Here is a 24,575-nt window from a genome sequence, read left to right on the forward strand (position 1 = left end):
GTCACTTTCGCTTCGCTTCTTATTGTTTTGCTGCCTTCTCAATTATATAATGCATGTTTTCTTCAGCGCTTTTGGAGCTCTTCCTGGTTTTCACATTACTGTGTTGACAGTCAGTTCACGTGATTACGTGGGAGGCGTGATGATGTCACACGAAACTCCGCCCCCCATGGCTTTCAACTCAACTCCATTACAGAATATGGAGAAAAATAGCTTCCAGTTATGACCATTACGCGTAGAATTTCGAAATGAAACCTGCCCAACTTTTGTAAAGAAGCTGTAAGGAATGAGCCTGCCAAATTTCAGCCTTTCCCCCACACGGGAAGTTGGAGAATTAAAGAAGTAATGAAAAAGAAAAGGAAACATTTTGAAAATAACGTAACATGAATGACAATGTAATGAATGCAATTGTTTTGTCACTGTTATCTATATATATCTACATATATATATATATCTATATCTATATACTGTATATACAGTGGAACCTCGGTTCACGACCATAATTCGTTCCAGAACTTTGGTCGTAAACCGAAGCAGTTTCCCCCATAGGATTGTATGTAAATACAATTAATCCGTTTCAGACAGTACAAACTGTATGTAAATATGTAAATATATGTAAAGATTAAGCACAAATATAGTTAATTACACCATAGAATGCACAGTGTAATAGTAAACTAATGTAAAAACATTGAATAACACTGACACAAAACACCCAGGCTCCCTGCTCAGCTATAGGAGCTGGCTGCTTCAGCGCTCCCTCCCTCCCTCAGCTACAGGAGCAGGCTGGCCTGACGCTCTCTCTCTCTGTAAGCGCAGCACGCGCACACACACACAAACACACACACACATACACCCTATCCTCCCCCCCCATCCCTTCCCTGTCAGCTGCCCCCTCAATCTCTGCGCTTGCTTGCTCACGCTCTCTAATCTCTCTGTAGCACGTGCTTGCGCAGGATTTTTTTTAAAATGAGTTTTAAGCACAGCAGAAAAAAACGAACATTAAAACAAATCCGAAGTGCAGTGCATGCAAACACCAACTCGCAAGCAACCAAAAAAGAAAGATTGCAGGAGATCATGCTACTAAACTTAAAGCCTGATCGCTGTAAACACTGTTTTTTAAAATGAGTTTTAAGCACAGCGGAAAAAAGGAACATTTGAAAAAAGATAAAAGTAACATTGCAACAAATCGCGTTATGAACTGAAAAATTAACTTTTGAAAAATCCGTAATACAAAAACCACCAAGAAAACTAACCTTGCATGAGTTGAGTTCTGGCATGAAGTGTTTTCCTTCAGGTGTTTTCTCTCTTGTGATTTCTTGGGTTTCTGGTGCTTTTAGCTGGTAGGAGTGAAAGCCTCATGCAGCCATTCCAAAACAAACTCCTTGTGACCCAATCCTTCGTGTTTAAGCCCACATTACTGGCAGTCTGGCTTTGTTTACATTGTGCTGCTTGAAAGCACGAGGGTTCTCAGATTGGTAAATGAGTAAACTGGTAAACATTTTTCCACCTTTTGTAATTTCTTTCTTTACTTCGATTTCAATTTTCTTCAAAACTTTCTTCTGACCACTCTCCACTTGCTTAGAAGCCATAGTTAACTGCAAAAGCACACGAAATACTGTAGAGCACAAAGAGAGTGCCGTCTTATTGAAAACAATGAACAAGAAGCGGCTTTGCTTAAATGAAAAGCATGGCAGCTCTCTTTCTCTCTCAGGCTGCCTGTGGGGAGAGGGATGGTTTGCTTGCACTACAGCCTACAGATAGGCAGGCAAACCGTGCAGCAATCTCCTCCTCCCCCTTCCCAGCAGGCGCGTGCTTGCTCGCTCTTCTCTCTCTCTCTCTCTCTCTCTCTCTCAACTGGGGCCTTGAAACTGGCTTGTTCAGCAAACACGTGAAGCAATCTCCTCCTCCCCTCCCTAGCAGGCACGTGCTCGCTTGCTCTTTCTCTCTCTCTCTTTCTCTCTCTCTTTCAGCTCAGCTTGCAGGCAGGCAAGGGAACCTGGCTTGTTTGTATACCGAGTGTGTGGTTGTGAACCGAGGCAAAAGTTTGCCGATCTTTTTGGTCGTGAACCGAGTTGTATGTGAACCGGGACGTTAAGTGAACCGAGGTTCCACTATATATATATATATATATATATATATATACATATACAGTGGAACCTCTAGATACGATCACCTCTGTATACAAGAAATTCAAGATAAGAGGAAAGTATGAGCGAAAAATTCGGATCTAAATACGAGCATTGGCTCGTAACGATCCACGAGCCAGGCTGTGGTTATGCGTGATGCGTTTCCCAATCCGCCTCGACTCGGAGATTCACCCAAGCTGATGCTGCCAGCCCGTCAGCTCACTCAGTGTTCCTTGTTCTCCCATAGCATGAGGATCTACGCGTTTGTGTGCTTGTGATTTCATTGTTTTAGCTATAGCAGTTAAGCGTATAAAGCGTATCCAAAAATATTGCGGACATGCAGACAGAGAATAGGAGACGATTGCCCTCAAGAGGAGTACTAGGGTGTTGTACCGTGTTAGCCATTATGAATGTAGATAAAAGCCAAGCAAAATGACACCTTTTATTGGCTAACTAAAATGATTACAATATGCAAGCTTTGATTACATCTTGCCTGAAGAAGGGACCTGAGTTGCCTCAAAAGCTTGCATATTGTAATCTTTTTAGATAGCCAATAAAAGGTGTCATTTTTAACTTTCTCTACCCTCAAGGAGATAGAGAAGAGAGCGCAGCGCAATGCGAGCAAGGGAGATAAGGAGAGAGAGAGAAAGGCGCGCGAGCGAGCAAGAGAGATAAGGAGAGAGAGAGAGGGATGAGCGAGCAAGAGAGATAAGGAGAGGGAGACGCGTATGAGAGAAAAGAATCATCAGCTCAGTTATGATCACATGACACTCAGCAGACAAAGTGTATCCACATTTATTTATCAGTGTTATTTGTTAGGAAAATTGATTTTTATGTTGATAGTTTTGGGGGTGCGGAACAGATTAACTGGATTTCCATTATTTTCAATAGGGAAGTTTTGTTCTAGATACAAGAAATTCGCTATACAAGCTCAGTGCTGGAACGAATTAAACACGTAATTAGATGTTCCACTGTATATATCTATATATATATATATATATATATATATATATATATATATATATATATATATATATATATATATAGATATAGATATATATAGATATATATCTCTATATGCACTACATTGAGCCCGCGTGCTATTGTGGTTTCGCCTGCGTGCCTCAATAAGTCACCCTCCCCTCACTCTTACTTTTTTACCGTTCATCTAATGAATACACGGAGTATGGCTTCACCAAAACAATCACTGATGGCGAATAAAGTATCCATTATTCATAAAGCTTCAATTGGTGATCTGTCTTTCTGCGTTAACCGCATATTTTTCATACGTCTCAAACCAAGGGGATGCAAGGGTAAAATGAATCGGGAAGCGCGCGTACATACTCAGTGCACCCCCTCTCAGGAATTGAACCTCGGACGTCGGCGCTAGAAGCCTCTACCATTGCGCCACGGTGTGTGGTTTGTCTATTTGAGAGTATGTAGATCGGGTATATATACAGCGCATGATGGAAGTAGTGTGTTAAAGAAGTTATGAAAAAGAAAAGGGAACATTTTAAAAATAACATAACATGATTGTCAATATACAGTAATTGTTTTGTGAGTGTTATGAGTGTTGCTGTCATCAAGGATTTTATTATCATTATTTCTTTCAATCAGGTTCATATTTGTAGGATGTGTTCAAGTTACATTCTGTGTTTGTCAATCGTTGTAAAGAGAACAGGTTTCATTCATCGATTTGTTTCTTACTGCATCAATAAACAGCTCGTCTTCCTCTTTATCTGAGATGTGACACACTGCATGCACGGGTTTTTTTTACACTGTGTTCCTTTAGCGGGACATTGACTTTTTCCACCGTGTGTTTTGTTTCCGCAGTAGCTGCACTTATGAATATGCTTGTATATATCACACGCTTCATATTTTTTTGATGCCTTCTCAATTGTGTAATTCGGTTTTTGTTCAGCACTCTTTGGAACTGTTGCTTTTGTCTGTGCACTGCGTCATTTCACGTGAGCCGCTCGGTGTACATGCATCGAAGGTTCCCAGCTGTGCTGGTGCCATCTCGTGCGATGTAAACGGCTGTATTTAATGTTAGCTAAGACCCGGCACTTAAAAGTTTCTCTCGCAGTTTTGCCGAGTTTGTGCCAAACACCACCCTGACCATCTCATCTTCCTCTGCATAAGCACAGTCCTTCACCCGTGAATATTTAGCAACAGTGTTTCTATTGGATTGCCGCTGACGGATGGCCGTATATGGGCAGGCACTAAATTACGGGCATCGAGCAGAAGTCTATTATAGTATATGGACAAAAAAATAGGTTCCAGTTATGACCATTAAGCGTAGAATTTCGAAATAAAACCTGCCCAACTTTTGTAAGTAAGCTGTAAGGAATGAGCCTGCCAAGTTTCAGCCTTCTACCTACACAGGAAGTTGGAGAATTAATGATGAGTCAGTGAGTCAGTCAGTGAGTGAGTGAGTGAGTGAGTCAGTGAGGGCTTTGCCTTTTATTAGTATAGGTATATATATATATATATACACCCCGATCTACATACTGTCAAATAAACGAAACACACGCCATGGTGCAACACGAGAGGCTTCGCCTCTAGCGCTGATGTCCGAGGTTCGATTCCCGAGACGGGGTGCAGTGAGTGTGTACGCCTGATGAGCCCAGAATTAGAGCGAAACTCGTGCTGCGTATTGTTTGCATTATTTGACAGTAAAACTATTTCAGTATATTCAATATATATAAATCAGCGCTTCCCGATTCATTTTACCCTCGCACCCCCTTGGTTTGAGAAGAACTATGAAAAAATATGAGGTTAACGCAGAAAAAAGATCACCAATTGAAGCTTTATGAATAATGGATACTTTATTTGCCATCAATAATTATTTTGGTAAAGCCATACTCAGTGTGATCCACCTTCCATGTTCTAATTTTTTCGCGAATGAGTACACAGCCCCCTGCTTTATCATGAAAAAGTATTCAGTGGTTTAAATTGGATGAGTAATGGATTGATGAATACCAAAATCTGAAAATGAAAAAAAAAAATTTAGGTCCAATATTAGATGAGACATCTTACTTTTTGCATTTTGATATTGTAATGGTGCTGTTATGTTACATCAGCTGGGGATGAGTCTTATTTTCTACAATCGATCGCCTACTAAACCCAGGTAACTCAAAGGAATGCCTCCTAAGTACTTCCAGTAAAACCTGTGAGGCTATCGCTGTATTTTTTAATCAAAAAATTAATGATATTAGAAATAACATAATATATCCCTCCAACACTAAGGATCCTCCTAAACCCCAGCATTCTGTTATAAACAAATTAAACTCTTTCACTAGGATAGATTTACCTGATTTACAAAAAATAGTATCTCAATTAAAATCCTCCACCTGCATCCTTGATCCAATTCCAACAATGTTTTTCAAAGAAGTATCGGGCGTGCTAATTGACAATATTCTTGACATAGTAAATTCGTCATTAGATACGGGGGTCTTTCCAGACTGTCTTAAGACTGCTGTAGTTAAACCCCTTCTTAAGAAACATAATCTTGACCCTCTGTTCTTGAAAATTTTAGACCCATCTCTACCCTGCCTCTCTTAAGTAAAGTTCTAGAAAAGGCAGTCATTATGCAGCTAAATGACCACCTCAATAAACATGCTATTCTTGATAAATTTCAGTCGGGTTTTAGAACAAATCACAGCACAGAAACTGCACTCGTTAAAGTAGTAAATGACTTGCGAGTGAATGCAGACAGAGGCCATTTATCTGTTCTCATCCTCTTAGATCTGAGTGCTGCATTTGACACCATTGATCACAACATTCTTCATCGCCTTAGTCAATGGGTGGGCCTCTCTGGCACGGTCTTAAATTGGTTTGAATCCTACCTGACAGGTAGAAAATTTTTTGTTAGTTGTGGTAACTACAACTCGAAGACACATGATATCCGATATGGTGTTCCACAAGGTTCTATCCTGGGTCCGCTGCTCTTCAAAATCTATATGCTTCCGTTAGGTCAGATTATCTCAGAGCACAATGTGAGCCACCACAGCTATGCTGATGACATACAGCTGTATTTATCAATAGCACCTAAAAACCCCGATTCTATTGATTCACTAACACAATGTTTGACTTGTATCTCAGAATGGATGAATAGTAACTTTCTCAAGTTAAATAAAGAAAACTGAAATCTTAGTGATTAGCAATAATGGATACAATGAGGCTATTAGAAATAAACTGGATACATTAGGATTAAAAGTCAAGACGGAGGTAAAAAGCTTAGGGGTAATTGTTGACTGTAATCTGAATTTTAAATCGCATATTAATCAGATCACTAGGACAGCATTTTTCACTTAAGAAACATAAGTAAAGTTAGACCTCTTATATCACTGAAAGATGCTGAGAAATTAGTTCACGCGTTTGTTTTCAGTCGACTAGATTACTGTAACGCACTCCTCTCAGGACTACCCAAAAAAGACATAAATCGTTTGCAACTAGTGCAGAATGCAGCTGCTAGAATCCTAACTAGGAAAAGAAAATCTGAACACATTACTCCAGTTTTGATGTCACTACACTGGTTACCTGTGTCATTCAGGATTGACTTTAAAATTCTGCTTATGGTTTATAAAGCCTTAAATAATCTCGCCCATCTTATATATCGGAATGTCTGACACCTTATATTCCAAATGGTAACCTCAGATCCTCAAATGAAGGTCTCCTTAGAATTCCAAGAACAAAGCTTAAAAGAAGTGGTGAGGCGGCCTTCTGCTGCTATGCACCTAAAATCTGGAATAGCCTGCCAATAGGAATTCGCCAGGCTAATACAGTAGAGCAGTTTAAAACACTGCTGAAAACATATTACTTTAACATGGCCTTTCTATAACTTCAATTTAATTTAACTTAATCCTGATACTCTGTATGTTCAATTTCCTTATAATAACTACTCATGGTGGCTCTAAAATCCATACTGACCCCTACTCTCTTTTCTGTTTCTTTTTCCGGTTTCTTTGTGGTGGTGGCCTGCGCCACCTCCACCTACTCAAAGCTTCATGATGCTCCAACAACGATGGATGGATTTAAAGGCAGAAGTCTACGTGACCATCATCATCATCATCAAGCCCTTCTGTGAGAACCCTAAATCCAAAGAGGTCTGTTTCATTTATGTTAGGTAGAATGCCCAGAGGGGACTGGGCGGTCTCATGGTCTGGAATCCCTACAGATTTTATTTTTTCTCCAGCCGTCTGGAGTTTTTTTGTTTTTTCTGTCCCCCCTGGCCATTGAACCTTACTCTTATTCGATATTAATTAATGTTGATTTATTTTGTTTTCTTATTGTGTCTTTTATTTTTCTATTCTTTATTATGTAAAGCACTTTGAGCTACTGTTTGTATGAAAATGTACTATATAAATAAATGTTGTTGTTGTTGTTGTTGTTGAGTCACTCAAATATGAGCTGACACTACATTACCAGTGGCTGGATACATGTCTGCAAAGTAGCATGGTTTTTTCCAAGCAGGACAGCAAAAGACGAACAGTCCTTTTAAGGATAGTGAGTCACCTCAAAGAACTATGTAAAGAGCATAGCATTGTGGTGCTAACCAGCCACTTTATTAGGTACCTCTCTTCAACTGCTTGTTAACACAAATATCTAATCAGCCAATTATATGGCAACAACTGAATACATTTAGGCTTGTAGACATTGTCAAGACGACCTGCTGAAGTTCAAACTGAGCATCAGAATGAGGAAGAAATGTAATTTAAGTAACTTTGAACATGGTTTGGTTGTTGGTGTCATACGGGCTGGTCTGAGTATTTCTGAAACTGCTGATCTACTGGAATTTCCATGCACATCCATCGTAGGGATTATAGAGAATGGTCTGAAAAAGGTAGTAAGTACAATAAGTTGCAGTTCTCTTGCCAAAAATGCCTTGTTGATACCAGAGGTCAGTGGGGGAATATCCAGACTGGTGTGAGCTGATTGAAAAGCAACAGTAAGTCAAATAACTACTAGTTACAACAAAGATATGCAGAAGAGCATCTCTGAATACATAACATGGTTGCCATTCCTGTAAGCTAAGAATAGGCAATCATTGCTACAATTTGCATGGGTTCACCAAAACTGGACAATAGTAGTTTGGAAAAACATTGCCTGGTGTGACGAATCTTGATTTCCCCTGTGATATTTGAATGGTAGAGTCAGAATTTGGCAGCAACAACATGAAGCATTGATCCATCCTGCCTTGTATCAACAGATCATGCTGGTGGTGTAATGGTGTGGGGATATTTTCTTGGCACATGTTGGGCCCCTTAGTACCAACTGAGTATTGTTTAAATGCCACAGCGTACCTGAGTATTGTTGCTCCCCATGTCCATCCCTTTATAACTGCAGTGTATTTTTATTTTGATGGCTACTCCCAGAAGGATAATGCCCCATGTAACAAAGTTCAAATAATCTCAAACTGGTTTCTTGAACATGACCATGAATTCATTGTACTTAGATGGCCTCCACAGTCACCAGGTCTCAATCCAATAGAGCACCTTTGGGATGTAGTGGAACTGGAGAATTACATCAAGGATGTGCAACTGACAAATCTGCAGCAATTGCATGATGCTATCATGTCAATATGTGCCAAGATCCCTGAGGAATGCTTCCAACACCTTCTTGAATCTATGTCATAAAGAAGTGTAGCAAGTCTGAAAGCAAAAGTGGGTTCAACACTGTACTAGCAACATGTACCTAATAAAGTGGCCTGTGAGTGTCTCTCATATATATATATAAACAACTTCCTACCCATTACAGCAGTATTAAAAAATTAAACTAATTGTAGTTTTGAATAACTTTTAAATTCATTTTTTATAACTTTACCAATGTTTGGCTTTGAGTTGTGTGCTCTCTAGCTTGTGTGTTGCAGAATCAAGTCTCTCCCACGCCTCTTCCTGAGTCTTGGAAACCACATGTGAAATATATAATGCAAAATACTGTATTTTTATATGTATATATTGCACTATATATGTCAACAATGCATTCCCTGTTTTATTAACATATTTCCAGTTGTTACACTAACAGTTAAATAAATACACTTTTAAGATAGAAAAAGGATAGATGGGTGAATATTTACAAATATAACTACAATAGTGAAAATATCACCAATTGACCAATGAAATATTTTTTGCACAGTTGCATATGTCTGATTTGAGTTTTCATATTCTCTCCATGGTTTTCAATCCAGGTATGGCATCTCATTTAGTTGCTATGACAGTGCAGGTTAGTAGGCACCTCTTGGTAGACAAGAGCCATGTAAAGGGCGGCATCTTTGTCACCATGTCATATAAGATTGCCTCACAGTTTTAAAGACATCCATGTGCTATATAAACATAAAGGGAAGGCACAGCACTTGGGGGAAAAACATTGAGCATAGATTCTCTTTAGGACTTAGCTTTGCTGGTTTAGTGTTGCCCAGTGAATTTTGTTTGTCAGTTTCAGCTTCAAATGTATCTACTTCTGGTAATGAATGTCTGATAATTCTTCTGGTATACCTTTAACACTAGAATCCCTGCATCCTACAAAAAAACTCATAATCCCGGGCTACCTTAAATTCCATCGCACCTCTCCATCAGCGTCTTTTGTTTTGTAAATGTGTTGATCAGCACAAGCAGCAAGCAGCCTGCTATTCCACTCCCCTATCGACGCAGTTACATAGAAGATTCTCAGAGCTAAAATCTATCTATCTGGGTGTGATCTGTTTATCTGGCTCTTTCTCTAATGTAAAACCCTCATCCTCATCTGAGTTCACCTCTGTTATAGCACATTTTTATTTAAAAACTAACAGTGTCAGATCGGGGGGAGCGTGAATGTGACTGAGAAAATAAAACTGAATAATAATAATAAAAAAATGTTAACTTTTACAAGTACCATAAATTTATACCAGGTGTTAGACTCAAATTAAATGTATGTTATTATTCTATAATAGTAACGATAAGAGCAGTTCACTACTCAAAACAGGACCGAAATCAAACTGGGAACCTCTTGATTACGAGTCAGCAGTTCTTACTGCTGCACCACCTAAGCAGTCATGGCAGTGTCGATTCCTAACCAGATTTCTTTTTCTACTGTTATATTCTTGAATAAAAGCACACTTATTTTGTTATACTTGTACCTTTTGTGAAAGTGTTTATTTGATATTTGGACTTGAGTTTTCACACATTATACACTTCATGTCTACATTTTGTCAATTATTACTAAAATATGAAAAATGTTTCTTTTCTAGTTCAACAATTCCTGCCTCGCATTTCCTGTCATCCTACATTTACATAGATCATTGTAGACACGGAACACACATGAAATGTATGTATTCCAAATGACGATATATTATTTAGTTTCCAGAATTCCAGGCACCTCACACCCAGATAAACAAACTTTAGCTCTAAGAATCTTCTATGTGATTGTGCTGGTGGTTTTATGTGGTGTTATAGTAGGCTGCTTGCTGCTTGTGCTGATCGACACATTCTCAAAACAAAAGACGCTGATGGAGAGGTGCAAAGGAATTTAAGGTGGCCCGGGGTTACAAATTTTTCATAGGCTTCAGGGATTCTAGTGTTGAAAAAAGATACAATATCGGCCACTTTAATAGCAATACTCAGTAAGGACTTTATGGATAGTTCTAGATGGATTTGGAAGGTGACACCCTTGGGTGTACTAATGTCAAAACCACCCTAGATCTCAACAGCAATAAAACATCACCTGCCAAACTACACAGAATGAAATATAAAGAAAATAAATTACAGAAAATACACAAAATAGTGCATAACATGTTCAAACATCTGTATAAGAAGACAGACAGCTGAATTTTCTAAATGAATTGAAAATATTGGAATTAACTCAGTTTGCAGCAATGATAATTATGTCTAATTGATGTAGACTGAAAATGTAAACATTTGTTATTTAGGGAAAAATATCTTGCAGTTTAGTGGGTATACATATATAGACATATATAAACAGAGACATTATATACTGTACATGATATATTTTAAAGCTTTGTTTGCAATAAATCAGACAAAGGAGATACAAAGGAGAGACCAAGATAAAACAAACTGTTACCCTTGTAATATTTTTTGTTAAAAGAAATAAATCTGTAAAGATCCACTCTTTTTCTCAAAATAAGTGCCTGATATAACTTAACATAACATTTGTTTCTGTATTTAATAGCAACCAAATTAAACTTTCAGTGACTCCTGTTCACATGAGAATCTCTTGGCGTTTTATAAAGCAGTGGAAGTTAACCTAAGGACATTACTTGTGATATAACTTGGTTGGAGTATTTATGCTTGTTGGCAAAGTTCTTCTTACTAATATGCATGTTTAGAAATGGTAGTATGTGTCACAAGAACGAGACATGGACAGATAAAGAGTTGGGGCAGCCACCCGTATATTGTGGTATCCTGGCTGCAAAGTCGTTTTCTTGTAGAAATACAGAGCACTGAAGTGCATACAACCGAGTCCAAAACAAGACTGAGGAAACAAAGGAAAGGGGGCAGGTTTTAAAGGGGGAGACAGGAAGTGAGGTCGTATGGATCTGGCACGTGGTCTTCCACCATTGGCTCAGTAGCCGGAGGTGACATCAGAGGGACTGGAGCTGGTGTGGCCGAGTTCCATTGGCTCAGTCCCGGAAGTGATGTCAGGAGATCCAGGTGAAATCCCGGGGATGGTCTACAGGCAAAGGAGAAAAAGAGTCAGTGCACTCTGCCACACCCGGCATGCCTCCGAACTGCCTTCACTCAAGCCCTTTAGCTGCCTCCCATGCGCACGTGTGTGACACTGAGTAAAGTTTCATCCTCTGAATAAGATAATGCAGGTTTGAGAATGGAATGGTAGCATAAAACAATTCCCTCTCACTCTTTTGGAACACTTTTAGCCACTGGCTCATTAAACCACAGTGTGCTAAGAAGCACCTCTGGGGTTTTTTTCTGTCCACTGTTATCAGGCATTTCAGTGCTTCCTCCCGGGATACTCGTTAAGTTTTTTTTGAAATACCATTTTAAAATATCTGAACAATATATATTTGTTTGTTTGATTGTTTGCTTGTTTGTATGTTGAAATTTACATATTGTTCGACTTCTCTTTGCAACAATAATGCTTAAAATGGTACACCCTACTACTACAGACATACAAGATGCTTAAAGTTTGCAAAGTTGGGGTAGGAGCTTAAACTTCATAAGCATTGGTCCTCCTTAACCATTGCATCCTTGTGCCTTTTTTCCATAATTTTTTACTTCCAAACAAGACTAAGAGGTATAGGCAGTATGGCATAGTGGTGTGGTATATCGGGGCCACAGCTCATGTCAAAGGTCAGTTTTTAAAATAAATAATCGGCGCACTCGCAGCTTGGTAGTATGGTGGAAGCAGTTCCCGGGGGAATTCATGATGTGGTCGAACTTGCTTAAGTGCACAGGTGAGGAATCGTCCACATCCATAATTGTGGCTGCTGATTGCCACATCTAATCCACGTCCTCGTAATAAATAGAAGCGTGAGGCAGCTAGGAGAAAAAGGGAAAGAAGAGAACAGGAAAGAAGCGGGAGGTTGCAGGAGAAGGCAGGAAGCAGGAGGAAAAAGCCAGTGCAGGCTTGCGTGCAGCTGAGCAGGAAGCCTGGGTGTTTGGCCAACACCCAAGGAGCAGTCGTGGTGGTCACTCCCGCTGAGTTTATTATGAAGAGCGGGAGTGACCAGAAGGTGGATGACTCGCCACGTAGGGCCACAGAAGGCAGCAGGAGTCAGGATTTAGGACGTATATTCCCCAGTGTGAGCACCCTGGTCACTGGGAAGCCCAAGTCACAGTTTGGTGGAGCCTACCAGAGACAGGGGTCAGTGAGGTGAACTGATCAGCAGAAGCAGGTCAGCTGCAGCAAGAGTGGCTCCCGTGGTGCATAGCCAGGTGGGAGAAACAGGGGAGTCACCAGCAGTAGGAATGCACCGGGCTTTATTTTAAAAGAGACTGTTTCCAGCCATTGTTTTAACCTCGTTTTAAAGGATTGTTTCTTTTTTCCATGGTGTTTTAACCTCCACGATTTCACCTTGTTTTACAGATTATTTATTTGAGGATTTTTAAAGCATTGCACTATTTATTTGAACACTTTGACTTTGTTTTTGTTTGTTGGTTTTAATAAAAGCACTTCACACTTTTGCACCATCCCCTTTCTCCATTTGTTGTGCCTCACTGCCTACCTCATCGGTGACATTACCGACGGTTCAAGGGCTCCCAGAAGGCAGATGGGGGAATGGAGTGAACCCGCATCGTCAAAATTGGGTAAGGTTTTGGACTTTGAACATGGAATTTATGAGTTAAAATCAAGAATGTGATCATGAGAAAGTCACTTCCTACCTATGCTTTCAATTGGAAAAACAAAAGAAATGTAACCAATTGTATCTCAAATGTTGTACATTACTTTGGATAAACCCTTCAGCCAAATAAATAAATAATAATAATAAAGTTTCTAGTTATTTAATACTGTTGTTCGGCAAAATTCAGCAAAATCTTTTTGTAGCAAATATACTGTGTTCACCGGTGACATTATTCACCAAATATTTACCTGGAAATTTGCCTTGCTGCCATCATAGGCAAATACTTTTTTACACATGCCCCTGATGCTTTGTGAGGCCAACATGAAATCACAGAGCTATAGCAGCCATATGTGGAAATTTAAAGTATGCGTACAGTAATGTTGGGAATACGCAGTGTGATTTTTAGAATAGTTGTATATGTCCTCATACTGTGCAAGCACATTTGATCTGATTGACATGCCATGATTTTGGTGCTCAAGCTATTTGTGTACATGGCTCCATTGGACAGTTTTACCCATTCAAAAAAAACATGATGGCCATAGACTTCTTAAAATGTTAATAAAAAAAATAGAGGTGGGCCCATGCCTATTGCTGTATTTTGCTCTGAAAATACAAAGAAAAGAAAAAGGTGTAACTGGAAACTCTGATGGTTGAGGCACAGACAGTATGATCTGTCTATTTTACAGAGAAGACTGGACATTTTTAATCTATGTAATTTACCACTGTGTATGTTTATTTTAGGTAATTCCAGTAAAGGTTTCATAAGATGCTTTTGTCATTGACCATTTAGTTATATGTGTCTTGCTATATGATTTTTATATTCTTGAAATAAAAAATGTGAAAATGAGCATGACAATAGCAATAACCAATGTAAAATATGCACAATTAAATTTTATGGTGTTTTATTTATTTTTTTGCCAATGTAGCCGTCACTTAGTCACAAGCACAAAGGGAAAAAAAATCCCATTTTAGCTGCTGAGACGTTATCCCATCCCTTAGCCCGGATACATAGCATTGATCACTGTGAAGTGGCAGCAGAGCACCACATGGCAATTTAGACATGCGCTCAGCAAAATTTCTAAACAAGACTTAAAGTAGCCCTCCTGTCATCAAAAAACATAGGACATGCTGTGAAATAATAATAAAAAAAAGAGTATTTTCAAGACTTTTCTTTCTCCTTGATGGAAGAACAAAAAGCATCTGCACAGATATACAGGAACAAAAAATACACTCCTGCAGTGTCCAGAACCACGATTTCAAACGATCAAATGAACCAGTTCCGTGCAGCAACCACATGGCACGGGCAATGTGTGCCCAAAAGTGGAAGTCCGTGAGCACATTGGTTAGCATAGCTGCCTCATAGCTCAGTTTACACATTTGGCCACAATAACTGGTTCAATATACTGTAGTTGGCAGACTTTTCCATGCTCTCAGGGACAATTAAAAGGACATTGTACCATTATAATCCCATCAAAACTAATTCAGTCATTCCTTCTCTTTATGCATTACTCTGAGTTCTGTGAATATCGTGAATATTTCAATGAGTACCATAAAATTCACTGATCAGTATAATTTTCTGAAAAATATAAAGTTTAGAGGAAATGTCAACACAGATTTGTTATTTCTTGTACAGCATATTCATCTGTAATGTTTACCAAAAATAAGATTTTACTCTAGGCATTAGGGTGACCAACACTTGATTGGCCAATTTCAAGGTTTTGATCTTAAAAAATCAGGACATGACCTAAACATATCAGATTTTTTTTAATTGATACATCAGAGGGGAAATTATTCTTTTTTCTGGGAAAAAAATCCCAGAAATCCCCTATTCCATGCACAACTGATATTTTCCCTAAAAAACACTGCGGGAGCCTCAAAATGTAATTAATTAATATATGCATAATTATATTTGTAAGTATATGCAGGGCTGTGAGTCTTTCCATTAGGAACTGTACTATTGTATTGAACTGAATATTGTTCTAGTGAGCTAATATTTAAATCTGAGAATGATTGCCAGTGTTTTTGACATATTACTTACTGAAGTTTAATTTTCACAGGTTTGAAAAAATGTAAAAAAGAGCTGTATTCTCTAACACGTACATTGAATGGAAACTTTAAAAAATCTATTGTTCCACCCAACTAAATTGTACCCACTTTGTGTTTATTTTAATGGACATGATTAGTGTAGAATTTTGAAGCAACTCACAAATTCTTCTACAGATTCTTAATATTTTTAATCTTAGATTGCAGATCATCCAGGTGTAATGCTCAAGTTTATGTTATGAATATGTTACATTTAATACATTTTAGGTCTTCTAATGTTCTTTAAAACTACTCAAGAGCTGTCTCACTTGTCATTTTTTGTATCCTTTGCCATCTCCACAGAGATAGTGATCTCACTTATTTACAGATTTTATCACTATATATGTTTCTGTTAAACTTTATTTACTGTATTTACCATTCATATTATTTCTATTCTGTTACCATGAAACATCATTTTTATTAATATTCATCCAACCACTTTCCAGATCATATTTGAAAACTGTAATGCAGAAGGCTGACGCTTATCCCAGCAGCACTTTGTGAAGGGCAAAAACCAGTTCTGAATAAGGTATTAGTCTGTCACTGGGCACGCTCACACCTACACACATTTACTTTTACCATGGCAACTGTTGCAGCTTCATACATGTGAGCATGCACATGAATTAGTTTGTTCCAGAAACACAGAAATGTCATACTTCCCAGAGTCTGTCCTCCAGAGGTTCTTAGAACTACAGTATATAATCAGCAAAGAAAATAGCCCAAGGTGGTTGTTCTATAATCTGACTGCTTAGGACATCTGTTATAAGGGCTTAAGTATATTCACTGGTGGAGTCCAAACTTTACTGGGAAAATTTCTCTAATTCCAACTACTTTTGACTTCACTCTTAGCCTCATAAAACATATCATTCACTGGCCTAATACACTTCTAAAGAGCCTTTTTTCTCTATATACACATCCACACCTCCTGCCACATGTTTTTTCCAGGTCTATAAATACTACATAAATGGTTCTCTCCATGCTATTCTATCACTTGCCTCAAAGCAAAAATACCATCACTTGTTCCTCTTCTGGATATAAAACCAAACTGATATTCACCAACTGTTCTTATCCCTCTCAACATTTTTCCTAATATTTTTTCCAAATTTCATTTGTGTGGGACATATATTTTATGCCATGTTAGTTTCCATTATCCTGTATTTCACCTTTCCTGTTGTAAAAAGAGATGAGCATACACTCTATCCATGCATCTGACAACCTTTCTTGAATTTTCCAGACTTCCACTACTATCTCATTTTTAAGTCAATATGCATTTAGTTTAATATTTAAAATCAAAAAATGCTTTAAGAAAGGTTATTTTTCTATAAATGAAACAGATATGGTAATCAGTAATCAGTAAGAATGTTCCATGTCTGTACAGTTTTAACATATTTGGCAGCTTCTTTCAGTATGCAATAGCACTCTTTAATTTTTTGCTATAATCAATTGACCGTTTTGTGTATTACAAATTTGTAGTATTTTGTAGACATTTATTTTTTGAGTTTTTTAAAGTTACTGCTTTGGTTTAAAAACCACACACAAATAAATATTCACCTTTATGAAAACATTACAATGATCATTTTTTGAATGAGTTCAGTCATTAATCGATTCATTCTGAAAACTCTAATCTGCCCACATGCAGGGATGATAATCTGTTACCATATAGACACCTGTTTGATGCAGATACTGTTCAACAGCAAGTGTGTTATACACCCACACAAGTTTGCGAAAGGTTTAGTATCCTGTATAGGTAGGCCCAGATGGCCAATAGGTTGATTATTTCCTTTTATGTCTTTTTTCCTACTTTTAGTATTCCCAATGATATCTCTCCTTTGTTTTAATATATTTGGCAAATAGAAAACCTTTTTGTTATTACTTTTGGGGGTTGACTTGAGAGCACTTCTACGTGTCACACGTGATGACAGAGAAGCAATGCAAGATTTTAAGTGTTGTGATATGGCAGGGGTACTCAATCCTCAGTGGCTACAAGTTTTTGTTCTAAATCAGTTGCTTAATTAGAAAGCAATTCTTGCCAATAATTTATTTTCATGGCTTGTTAGTGTTTTAACTCTATGTCAGGTAGTTCTCATATCCTAGATTTCTTCCCCTTTCTAATGATATTATCCAAATGATTTAGGCTAAACAGATGAGTAATTCTCAGTCCCTCACTTTTTTCTCTTCACTTTCCTTCTAAGTGATTAATTAAACCAAATAGTGCATGATAAATACACACAGGTGTAAATGGTAACAAGCTAAATGAAGAAATTCTGGTCCCTTTTGTCATTTGCATGTTATTGCTACTTAGGAGCAATTAAAAACCAAGAATGCAACTGTTTAAGACTAAAATAAGCAACAAGGGTTCAAAATCTTAATGAACGAGTCAACTAAAGTGAAGCAGAAGTGTTACTTGAGCAGTAAGTGTTTCTTATTAAGCAATTTGGTTGGAGCAAAAATCTCTTGGTAGCTCATCTTAGCCTTGCCCTCTTTAATTTACAGCATGTCCCCAGCTTCTTTAGGTAAAAACTACTGATTAAATCAGTATGGGCGAATTCTCCCAGCTTCCTTACTTTACCATTTCTTCTTTCCCTCTGTCTTTCATATTTAAACTATATATTATGCCATATTGTGGCAGTATTTGTTTCAGGCAGGTTTTGATTGGTACCTGACATTAAATAATGAGAAGATAGTGTTTTGGTTACTTCTAAAAGGAAGTAACTGAGGTCACAGTTTCCGTGGTTTTATCAGCTAAAAGAAAACGAATCCAAGCAATAAACATGCAAACATTAAATAGATTCCAGTTATTATCTCTAAGCTGCACAGTGTGAAAATTATTAAATATGGATAATTTTAATATTTTGAGTGCATGTTAATGGTCAATTGTTTTCATCCATTCTCTTCCGCTTATCCGAGGTCGGGTTGCGGGGACAGCAGCTTAAGCAGAGAGGCCCAGACTTCCCTCTCCCCAGCCACTTCTTCTAGCTCTTCCGGGAGAATCCCAAGGCATTCCCAGGCCAGGAGACATAGTCCCTCCAGCGTGTCCTGGGTCTTCCCCGGGGCCTCCTCCCGGTTGGACATGCCCGGAACACCTCACCAGGGAGGCGTCCAGGAGGCATCCTGATCAGATGCCCAAGCCACCTCGATGCGGAGGAGCAGTGGCTCTACTCTGAGCCCCTCCCGGATGACTGTGCTTCTCTCCTTATCCACCCTGCAGAGGAAACTCATTTCAGCCGCTTGTATTCACGATCTCGTTCTTTCAGTCACTACCCATAGCTCATGACCATAGGTGAGGGTAGGAACGTAGATCGACTGGTAAGTTAAGAGCTTTGCCTTACGGCTCAGCTCCTTTTTGACCACGACAGACCGATGCAGAGCCGGTCAATTGTTTAATTAAAAATAAATATTTACCTATCATTTTTAAAATGTACTTCATAGAAGTAAAGCTTCATTCTGTGAAATGTATTGGTTTCTTGTTTGAATAAATTGAAATAAAAAATGCAACAGTGTCAACATTTAAAAAATATATTGTACTTATAAAATAACCATTTGATTACATATATAGAATGTAATATTCCTCAAAAAGAAGAATTAATATTCATTTTATTTTTTACTTTACATTGAAGGGAATGGTTTAATGATTTTCTTGCAGTCTCAAAAACTTAACAACAGGAAAGTACATTTGATAAGGTGTGTAATTATTATGAATATTTAATTCTAAGACATAGTTCTCCAGTATTTATTTAATTGTACAAAACACCATATTGTGATTATCAAGCCATATAATTTGCAGCTAGATGATCGTGAAATGGAAATACATTTTTGGGATAAGTGATGCTGGGTTAATTAATAACAATCCTGCAAAAAGACTAATAAGGTATTTTCTGTGCAGAGTGATGGACCTTAATGAGCAAAGAATGAATATTCAGGTTGTAAGTAGTTGTAGAGGATGATTGTCTTTGATGAGCCAGAAATGATAATTGCTCTCAATGAGTTACAGTATACGACAAGCAGTCATTAAAACAAGATTTCTGCCTTATTGGCAGAATTGTCTGAGCAGGTTCATAGGTTCATAATTGCTCAGACTGTACTGTTTATTATTCTTTATCTATATCAACTTTACATAACCTTTTAAGATTGTTTTATCCAATTTAAATGTATCTGGCAGATCAGTGAATTATTTTTGAACTCTTCTGAACTGCATTCATTGTACTTGATACATACAGTGACCATTGGCCGAAGGATTGACTACATTTACAAGAAGACTTTAATAATGCATTTCAAAGCTAAGCTAAAATATTTGACATTTAAATAATACTACATTCGTAAAATACATCATTACTTTTTTGTTTAACAAATTACTATTTTATTCAAGTATGGCAGATTTGGGATGAATCACGTAAAGTGGCAGGCATGAATCTTCTATAGATTTACCTAGTTCACAACGTAATGTGAGTTCAGATATTCTGTATTTTATTTCTAGTTTGAAAAAAGCTTTTAAAGGGCTTTTATGTATACTGTAGAATATGAAGAACATTTTGATTAAAAATTTATTAATTCTTGCACTTAGGCATAAGAAAAAAACTCCCTATGGGATAAAAAAACACTTTTTCACTCACCATAATTCAAATGCTTCCTTAAATATTCTGATGTAACCAGTAGTTCTCTACTTACCTTGAAGAAATCACTCAGCACAGCATCATTTGATATAAAAAACAACCTTTATGGCAAATAATGATGGCAAACAGTGACTTGGAAAATACGGGTGTCATCAGCTAGATGATAAAAAAATAATTTTCACTAAAACACTGACAAAAGGTTATTTTTACTACCAGTTTATGGGGGTAATTTGAAAAAAATTTGTGTAAAATGTTGGTGCCACAGTTTAATCAAGTCAGAAAAAATTTCCTTTATAGCAGATGTTATGTTAAATATCAGAGCTTTTACAACCAAAGTCAAAAATAAGTAATAAAAATACAAAGCATCAAAAAAAAATACAGAAACCAGATTAGAAATTCAAAGATCAAAACAAAATCAACAGTTCCTAAATATGAAGCCAAAAAATGGAAGAAAATTGTCTTAAATGTTTCCAACAGAGAAGGAAAAAATCCAAATTGTTTCAGAGCAATTATTTCATTGGTGCTGCTGGCTACAATGACAAACATATCTTTTCCACAAAGGCCAGTAAGCCATTGAGAACAGATATAAGACAGCTCCCATTTTGGCATTGACATTGATAACTGAACACTAAAGAAAGAAAAAAGTCAGCCACCACTTGGATCATCTGTCAGTTCTGGGTCAACACAAGACACAGACAACAGTTGCTACACATAACAATTTAGAAATCAGCAATTTCTGAGTATTTACAAGCTGGACCAACATAAGCCTCCTCCTTATAGGATTAATGACCAAATAGAAATATAACAACCATTATTGTTTGTCTGGCTTAACGAACATTAAACAGAAAAAGAGGTTGACAAGGATGGTATAAGATAGATGACATTTAAATGACAGTCACCCTGCAGAAAAAAACAAGAACTAGGCAACCACAGAGACAAAACAAAAAAAAACTGCTAAATGACATATTCAGCAGACATCAGAAATCAGCTATGTAGTAGAGGGTGGACAGTTGTGTTTAGTAGGCCAGGAAAAGTCAAAAACCATACCATTGAAAGAAAGAAAAGTATCTAGCTGGAGAGATGACTTGAAAGGAGCAAACATAACTTCCACTCAGAAACAGCTAGTTCAGACTGAATGGATAGCCATCTTTCTTGGAGAACATTTAGTTTCATGGAAGAAATTACAGAAAAGGCAGCAGCCATAAATAAAAGAAATATGGAAGTCTTAAACAGACAAGATAACTGATGTTTGGGACATTGTTGATGTGGGATGTTAAAAAAATAAAAAATAAAACTGTTATCATGCATGCATGTCTGATGGAGACCTTCAGAGATCAGCCAAGTAAGTAATACCCCATTGGGACAAGAGGGGGAGCCTCTGCTAACAGTGTTATCCTTTTTCTCGTTCTCAGCAGCAAGCCACTGAGGGCATCAAACCTTCCAGCCAGCCAGTTATAAAAAGCTGATGCTCTTAGAGGATGGCATCTCATTTGGACCTGGACAAAGTGTAAGGAATAAGCTCGGAGATACTCACCTGCTGTATAGAGCCATTACCTTGAAAAGCCGCAAAGAGAAATTTGGGTCAATTTTGCACCCCCGAGCACTTTTTTTGTTGTTCTTTGCTAAAATATTAAAAAGGGCAACCCAGTTGGCACCCCAACACTTTTTACGGGTTCCTGTACTCATTTCACTTGTCCATACTACATATAAGATTTTAAAGTCTTTTTTGAAACAACTTAGCCCATTGACCTAAAAGATTATTACTTAAATAACAGTTTCTTTTTTTTGTCTTTTTTGTTGCTTCCAAGACCAAGACAAAAGCAGATAAACACAATGATATATGTTGATTAGTAGTACAAAACAGAACAGTGACCATTCCGCAAGACACAATTGGCTTAATAGGACTGGGCATTAGACACAGCAAGTTTAATAGAAAAAAACTGTTACCATGTAACATAACACATCTGGTATAAAAGGACAAGACACTCGTGTCTCACCAACACATAGTCAACTTAATTGAATAGGAAAATATGAACAACAAAATCCTTTTCTTTGGAGGATCCAACTCTCCTCAAGATTCATTGTAATGGCACCCATGATTTCATGTTTTAAATTGTACATGCACAGCAAAAATATACATAAAGTAAAACAAACAAGTGAAAAATATTTAAATAAAGAAACTGGACAATAAAATTGAAATTAATCAAACAAAAACTCACTTGGAAAAGTAGAGACATAACATTTAGAAGTATCCTAAAAATTGGAATCCAAAAGCCTTCACTGTGTCTATTTAGGGTGAAAGATTTTGAAACTTACAGTAAAGAGAAAAACAATACATCCCCATCGAACAATTGTGCATTTTCTTTAGTTACAGTCGATAAATTGTATGGATTTTAGTGGCCTTGTTTTGCCTTGACTCAAAGCACACAACAAACCACATGAACACAATCAAAGTATTTTATTTAAAATAAAAGTGTTTAAATATGAAAACTAAAATGTTTTTTAGTATACACCACTCTATGTCTGTACTTAATGGAAGCCACCTTTGGCAGAAACTACAACTACCTGTCTTTAGGAGTAGCTTTGTACATGGCTGGCAGACCTGGATTTTGGGAACTTTTCTCACTTTGCAGAAATGTTTGAGTTGTAAGAGGCAAGTTGGTTTTCACAAATGAACAGTAGTTATCAAGTCAGTCCAAAGATTTTCAATCAGATTTATTTCAGGACTTTCTTACAAACCACTCGACGGTTTCTCTGATCTTATTCTTTAGATCATTGTCCTTGTGAAATATGAGATTTTCCAACCCATTTTGAGACTTTTTTTAGACATTATCAGATTCTTCTCTAGAATCTCTCTGTATTTGGCTCCATCCATCCTACCTTCAATGCTGAAAATTTTTGCTGACTCTACAGATGAGAAATATCCCCATAACATGCTTCCATCACCATGCTTCACAGTTGGAGTGGTCTTATTTTGGATAATTGGTGTGTTTGACTTTCTTTGTGAATCAGTTGTAGTGTGCCTGAAATAGTATTGCAGCAAATCAAAATCAGACTACCTAGTACAATGCTAAGAAGAGATGATCCTTAGGTCTAAGTGCTGTCTCAGTGAATAGTGGAACAAGATCAGTACTACGGAAAAAGTATGTCCTAATGTAAACAAAGAAAAAATCATTATGCTATATTATATTGAAATGAGTAATGCTGTTGTAATTGTAAACATAAAATAATACAGAAGAGATTATAGTTGGCATTCATTATGCACCCAGCATTTCTTAATAACCAAATTAATCCAACAGTCACTAGAGCATACAAAATACTTAGTCAGAGATTGAACTTTTATAAAAAGTGTCTCACTGCAGCTCAGACTGCACAGTTGAGAAAAATCTCTGTACAATGATATGAGAAATCTCATATCAGATTTAGGGAACACCATTAAAGATATCATCGAGATACTTCAAAGATAAATAGTACAGAAGAAACTGGCAACATCTTTCAATGCACACTTTCCAAACTGGTGGCCTTTAATTAGGGATATAGGCTCTGTGTTTTTATATTGAATATTAATGGTTAAACGTATGTTAAGCTGTATTTTCCTATCTCTTATATTTTACAATATAAATAATTTTATGTGGTTTCGAGTTAAATACATTTGATTCAGTATCATGGTTTACTTCTGTCCAGATGTAATAAGTGTGTAAGTTTAACATGTCACTGTGCTCTGTGCAAATACATTTTATTAATCTGCCTTTTTTTCTACATACATGCAAAGTTAACACAGAGCCAGGTTTAGCGCAGTGGTTTACTGTATAAGAACTACAAGGCAAGCTTTTTAAGACAAGACAGTTTAGGGACAACTGCAAAATGGGTAGTCACACTGAGGGCCATTGTATACTATTTCTGTGTGTCAAACTCAGCATGAAATTGTGTCCTCTTTGCCTTGTTTGGAATGGCATAATTCACCTAAGTGGGGGCCTGCACAAACATTGCACAAACAAGGACAAAGAAGTGATATAAAGAGAGGACAAGTGCAGATAAAAAATATACATTTCAGCAAATTTGTTAGAACTAGAGAAAAAAAATACAAAACAGACTCAAAAATTCACTTCTTTTGTTAGTTTCTTCATTCACTATGGATGCAGCTGCTTGATTGAGCTCTTGAAGGTCTGTGGAAGAGTAAAGAGTCTTTCTTTGTTCAATGACACTTTGCTTAAATGTAATTCTCCATATCTCCAAAAACCTGGTAGATGTCTCATCTCCAAACAGCAAAACAAAGTCCCTTTCACTATTTGGGAAAAATAAATACTGTGGTAAAAATAAGGCAGTATACATAAAAAGGCTTGGGGATGGCCACCCTTGATACTGAAAAATCAGCAAAATAAAAGATTCAGGTGTTTACAGAACTAACAGGATGACTCTGTTCTACAAATATGGTGGACAGGTGGTAAAGGTGGAGTTAGAGCA

This window comes from Polypterus senegalus, chromosome 6 (assembly GCF_016835505.1).
Source record: "Polypterus senegalus isolate Bchr_013 chromosome 6, ASM1683550v1, whole genome shotgun sequence".
Classification (NCBI taxonomy): Eukaryota; Metazoa; Chordata; class Cladistia; order Polypteriformes; family Polypteridae; genus Polypterus; species Polypterus senegalus.